The sequence below is a fragment of the Lotus japonicus genome, chromosome 3, assembly GCF_012489685.1.
Source record: "Lotus japonicus ecotype B-129 chromosome 3, LjGifu_v1.2".
Taxonomy (NCBI): Eukaryota; Viridiplantae; Streptophyta; class Magnoliopsida; order Fabales; family Fabaceae; genus Lotus; species Lotus japonicus.
The window spans coordinates 32266261-32273388 of record NC_080043.1 but is presented as its reverse complement, the minus strand read 5'-3'; the positions used below and the strand labels follow the sequence as shown (position 1 = coordinate 32273388).

The 7128-nt window shown below is 34.0% G+C and overlaps 1 pseudogene; it reads left to right on the top strand.

Moving 5' to 3' along the window:
* Nucleotides 1–612: 612 nt before the first annotated feature.
* LOC130743974 (uncharacterized) lies at nt 613–5510 on the top strand (annotated as a pseudogene).
* The last annotated feature ends 1618 nt before the right edge of the window (nt 5511–7128 follow it).

Here is a 7128-nt window from a genome sequence, read left to right as displayed (position 1 = left end):
CAGATGTTAATTTAATTTCATGCATTTTTCATAAATTTTATATTAATATACATTTTACCCCAAGAAAAAGGTTATTTTCACAATTTTCATAACGTTTATTTATGCTTCACATAGTAAAATAAAAAAAATGTAATCAAAGTTCATTTAAAATATATATTCACTAATATTTATTTAGCTTAATCCCATCCAATTCTTTTTGCCAGTGTAAAACGGATATTAAAATTTTATGTAACGCCCGGAATATGTTTATTTAAATGTGTATTTTGATGACCTTTTTATTTAAAAATTTAATTTTTATTAAACCTATTTTTGCTTCATTGTTTTTTTTAAATGAAATTTATTGATAATACAATTACATGAACTGAATTTTGCAATTCTCTAGCTTCTACTGAACATGCGTACCACCTAAACTTCACATTTCACACTATCAACTTTTCAAGTAAAATTACAAACTTTTTATTTCATGACTTTCAGATTAAGTGTATTTTAGTCTTTGAAAAATTGCTCATATTTAATTTTATTCACTGATTCTTAATATATAAACATAGTTGATAATGTTTTTATAGCATGAAATTTTACATTAGATAACTCATTATTTCAATATTTCCATTAATGCTGATGAAAGTATCTTGCATTCGATCGCTTTCAACTTTCGCAGATATAGAAACCCAACAACAACCAAATGACCGAGGCAAGCGTGTGAACGACGTAGAAAGGAATGAACCTACAGGTAATTCTCTTTTTTTTTTTAAAAAAAATATTGCAACACTTCTTAGTCTGTATGGGCTTTCATAATTTTTATTGATAATATTCAATTCAAATAGATTATTGGGATGTCGGCGACCTATCATATGAATGTCAATATTGCGGGGCATTGATGTGGTATGCAGAAAGACTAAACAAACGGGTCAACTCTCCAAACCCAAAGTTTTCTTTGTGTTGCTTGCAAGGAAAAATAATTTTGCCCCATCTGTTGCCTCCTCCTCAAATATTGAGGGATTTAATAGACAAAAATGATGCTGCATCCAAGTTCTACCTTGACAATATCAGATCATTCAACATGATGTTTTCATTTACATCAATGGGAGGAAAAATAGATAAATCAGTCAATGATGGAAATGGCCCACCGATGTTTATCATGAGTGGAGAAAATTATCATAGAATGGGAGGCTTAATCCCTCAACAAGGCTCACAACCAAAATTCTCCCAACTATATATATATGACACTGACAATGAAATAAAAAATAGAATGACTGTGGTCAGGTTAGTTTTTTCCATAATTTTTTATATTATAAATTTAATTTCCCTTTACAAGCCTTATACCAATTATTAAATCTGATTTATCAACAGGATGGAAAATGGTTCTTCTTCACTTCAAGCTTCAATTGTATATAATATACAACAGATGCTGGATGAGTGCAATCCTTATGTTCAAATCTATAGACAAGTCAGGGATCGGATGGCTGAAAATAATTTCACAAATCTAAAGCTCCGACTGATAGGTAGGAGGCGGGGTGATGGGAGAAGGTATAATTTACCAACTGCATCAGAAGTAGCGGCATTGGTGGTGGGGGATTTTGATTGTGATGTAGAAAGAGACGTAATTGTTGAAACTCACAGTGGCTACTTGCAACGTGTTTCTATATTGAACACAGGATATTTGCCTTTACAATATCCTTTATTGTTCCCTCGAGGAGAAGATGGGTATAGAGAGGATGTCCCCTCCACACAAAAAAAGGGACGCGTGTCAATAAGAGCATTTTTTGCTTATAGAATTCAGCAGAGAAAAATTGAATTCCCCACAATATTAAAAGCAAAAAGACTCTTTCAACAGTTTTTGGTGGATGCTTACAGCATGGTAGAATCAGCCAAGATGTGGTATCTCAAAACTCATCAAAAGGAACTAAGAGTTGAGATGTATAGAGGGCTATCTGAGGCAATACTGAGAGGTGAGACAAACACTGCAGCAACTGGAAAACGCATAGTTCTGCCATCATCTTTTGTGGGAGGACCCCGATACATGTTTCAAAATTATCAGGACGCCATGGCAATATGCAGATGGGCAGGATATCCTGATTTGTTTATAACATTTACCTGCAACCCAAAGTGGCCAGAACTAACTAACTTTTGTTGCAAAGCAATCAAAGCAGTGAAGACAGACCTGACCTTACATGTAGAGTTTTTAAGATGAAACTTGATGATTTGATTGCAGAGATAAAAAAACGGCAAAGTTATAGGAGGTAATATTAACATTTTGATTACCTTTCACATTACATTTAAGCAGGCTTTACTGATGTTATAACATGGTTTTTTTGACAGTGGTATACACTATTGAGTTCCAGAAAAGGGGATTGCCTCATGCACACATTTTGGTATTTTTGGATCCAAGCAGCAAACACCCAAAGCCTCATGACATTGACAAGATCATCACTGCTGAAATCCCTGACCAAGCTGAAGACCCTTTGTTATTTGATGTGGTTCAATCTTTGATGATACATGGACCGTGCGGCCTTGAAAACAGAAAATCACCATGCATGCAGAATGGGAAATGCATTAGACATTTTCCCAAAAAATTTGCTAACACAACAAGTGTTGATGAAGACGGTTATCCTGTTTACCGACGAAGGGACAATGGAAGGGTCATTAGAAAAGGAAGCATTGTCATTGACAATAGGCATGTTGTCCCGTACAATCGGCACTTATTGAAAAGGTATAATGCACACATTAATGTGGAGTGGTGCAACCAATCAAGGGCAATAAAGTACCTTTTCAAATATATCAACAAAGGTAATGATCGTGTGGTAGCAAGCTTCTATGAAAGTGCTTCAACCGACAACTCGAACGTGGTTGATGAAATCAAACTTTATTATGACTGCAGGTATTTTATTACATTCAAAATAGACAAATTATATTTTATTATATAATTCAAAGTTATGCATTATTATAAACTAATAATAAAATGGATATTATTGGAATACAGGTATTTGTCCGCATGTGAAGCAGCTTGGAAGATATTTAAATACCGTATCCATTTAAGACAACCATCAGTTGAGAGGCTGTCTTTCCACTTGCCTGGCGAGCACTTACTTTACTTTGAAGATGATGAAGACGTAGCTGCCGTCCTCAACAATCCACGAAATGAGGTGTCAAAATTCATAGCATGGATGGAGGCCAACAAGAACTATCCAGAAGCTAGAACTATAAGATATTGTGAGTTTCCCACTAAGTTTGTGTGGAAGGCAAAAGAGCGTGAGTGGCGCCCAAGGAAAAGAGGAATCTCCATTGGAAGATTACATTTTATTGCTCCTGGGAATGGAGAACTATATTATTTGAGGTTATTGTTGAATTTTACAAAGGGGCCATTGTCATTTCAAGACATAAGAAAAGTAGGTGAAGTCATATACAACACCTTCAAGGACGCATGTTCTGCTATGGGATTGCTTGAAGATGATAAAGAGTACATCGATTGCATTGAAGAAGCTTCGCATTGGGGTACTGCACACTATCTAAGAAGGCTTTATGCTATTCTTTTTTTATCATATCAACTTTCAAGAGCAGAATATGTTTGGGAAAAGGTCTGGAGGCACTTAAGCGATGATATTTTGCATAGACAAAGACTGCTTATGCAACGTACAGGTAAAAACCTTTGAAACTAAACCTTAATTTTTTTACAACGAAAAAAAACAAGGTTATTGAGATGATTTTTTATACAATGTCATTGCAGATTTGAAGCTTACTGACGAGCAAATTAAAAATTTAGCTCTTGCCGAAATAGACAATTTACTGCAAAGCAACAACAAGTCATTAGCAGACTTCCCACAAATGCCTCAAATTGATAGATCCACAATATCAGCTTCTCAAAATAGGCTAATTATGGATGAATTGTGTTATGATAGACAAGCTTTAACCATAGAGCATGCAAATCTTTTGAGTAACATGACATCAGAGCAGAAAAAGGTCTATCAAACAATCATGGATGCAGTTACTTATGACAAAGGGGGGTTGTTTTTTCTCAATGGTTATGGAGGGACAGGGAAAACTTACATTTGGAGAGCCTTATCAGCAGCTATAAGATCCAAAGGAGAGATTGCTTTAGCAGTTGCATCAAGTGGAATTGCAGCTTTGCTCATTCCTGGCGGTCGAACAGCTCACTCCAGGTTCTGTATTCCTATAAATGTTGATGAAGACTCTACCTGCAACATTAAACAGGGAAGCCCATTTGCTGAATTGATCATCAGAGCTAAAATCATAATATGGGATGAAGCACCCATGACTCACAAACATTGTTTTGAAGCGGTGGATCGAACTCTAAGAGATATTATGAGATTTACCAATAAAAACAGCAACAACAAGCCTTTTGGAGGAAAGGTTGTTGTGTTAGGTGGAGACTTTAGGCAAATTTTACCAGTAATGCCTAAAGGTAGAAGGGAGGATATTGTCCATGCCACCATCAATGCTTCTTATCTTTGGGATCATTGTCAGGTACATTACCATTTCTCCAAAAAATTGTTAGCTTTTAAATTAATCAATTACTTCCAATTAAATAAAAATCAACCAAAAACTTCATCTATAATAATAGTTCTTATATTTTGAATCATGACCAGGTGCTTACATTAACAAAAAACATGAGGCTACAAACTGGAAGATCAGCTGCAGAGGTTGATGAGCTAAAAAAATTTTCAGAGTGGATATTAAGCATAGGAGATGGAAATGCAGGTAAGCAGATAGAAGACGAAACAATCCTAGACATCCCTCAGGATCTTTTGATCCCACATTCAGGTGATACAATGGCTTCTATTGTCAACTCTACTTATCCGTCTTTCCTTCAGAACTACGAAAATCCAAAATTTTTCCAAGATCGTGCTATTTTAGCTCCTACAAATGAGATTGTTGATAGTTTGAATGAATATATGATGTCATTGTTGCCTGGAGATGAGGAAACTTATTTGAGTGCCGATAACACATGTTCATCAGACATCAATTATGACAGTCAAGATGATATCCATACACCGGAGTTTTTAAACACAATAAACTCTTCAGGCTTGCCTAATCATCTGTTAAAGCTAAAAAAAGGAGCTCCAGTGATGCTTTTAAGAAACATCGACCAATCAGCTGGATTGTGCAATGGTACACGTCTGATTATCACTCAAATGGGCAAATATGTTTTGGAAGGCAAGGTTATATCAGGAACAAATGCCGGAAAAAGGGTGGCTATACCAAGGTTAACATTAACCCCATCAGATAGGAGAATTCCTTTCAAGTTTCAAAGGAGACAATTCCCTATAGCGCTCTCTTTTGCCATGACAATAAACAAAAGTCAAGGACAATCTCTAAAGAGTGTGGGGTTATATTTGCCAAAACCGGTGTTTTCACATGGGCAGTTATATGTAGCCTTCTCTAGAGTCACCCATCGTAAAGGATTAAAAATCCTCATTTGCGATGGTGACGACAGTAATTCAAATAGTACTTCTAATGTAGTTTACAAAGAAGTGTTTCGCAATGTAGTGTGAAGAGGATGTTTTCACAGAAATGTTACTTTAATTGTGTGTTTAACTTTTTCTAGATAATCATGTGTATTCAAACACTACTATATATTTTTACCCTTGCTGATTAATGAATGTTATTTGATTGATAAAACACTTGATATATATTAAGCTTTCAGCTGCCCAGTTATTTACCAGCAACAAAACAAACTTGCTCATCATCAGTTCAAACCAATTCACCATATTTAATTAAAAGAAAACATCAGAATTCATAAACTAGTTTATTATATCTTTTAATCAATAAAATATATTTAAATCAAGACAAATTTAACAAAAACAACACACACAAAAAACCAAAAAATGAGTATCCCCCGTGCATCGCACGGGTAAAAAGTATTAGTATAACTTAAATAGACAGATATATAAGTAGCAATGTATAAAAGAAAATAATATGACATAATTAACATACTAACAATAAATATTTAACCAAATAGCAATAAATTCAAATAATTAGATCTCATCGTAAGACACCGATAACAAGATTAACATCAAGTCTTTAGACAGTAATATTAATTGTGAGTGGTAATCTTGTTGCAATGATCTGACAATAATAATATCCACAACAAATAATAAAACAACATTTGGATTGAATTATCATCTGGATGTGAAACCTTATGATTATTACATGTTTATCATCGCAGGTGCATGTATAATTCAGCCAAATATCAACCTTCATTTGGGCTGGTTAAAATATCCGCATGATATTATACATGCATATAACATCCATTATATTTCATAAAAAAATTTCACAAGAGAGCTCACTTTGGCGAGATGTTGTATCAATTAATTCATTAGAAAGTAAGGACAACAATTTGAATGTTGCCCATAAAATAATTTTATCCATTTATTATCAAAATTATAATATATAAATTTACTTAACCATATGAAGTATATTAGCTTCTCATAAATGACACTCATAAAATATCATAAAAGCAATTTCAAATATAAAAAAAGTTGATGGTGTTGCCAATGGAGCTTTTTCAACCCTATGGCGTCTTGACTCATGTGTGCAAAGTTATTTTGATGGCAAACGTCTAGGGATGCACTATGATTGCTCAGATGGATTGGCTCACTCAGATATTGCAGCTCAGATCCTTGCGCGCATGGATCCCTAGGTCCGGTAGAGGGTAGTTCTAGTTTTTTCTGGAGATGGGTTCTTTATATAAGTTATTTTTAAAAATTTATTGAAATAAATTAAAAATAAGCTATATATATAAGCATAAACTCTTTTACATAATCTATCATGATTAGCTTATGAAAATAAACTCAAAACAGCTTATGGTAGGCCATAAATTGTTTGCATAAGCTCTCTCAAACACATAGAAGTACTTATGCTATAAGATATGTTCAAATAAACTCTTCCAAACGGGACATTAAAGTAATCAAATAAGCTATAAAATAACTTAAAAATATGCCAAACATAGACATATATGTTATATATGACATTCACTACTTTCCTCCTCTTTCTCACTTTGCATATGCAATGAATGTCTTCGATATAACTATCGAGTAATGGTATAATCACAACTCACTTTCTCTTCCATCTCATTTTTACACATTTTTCTTTCGATCTCTCTTTGCATTT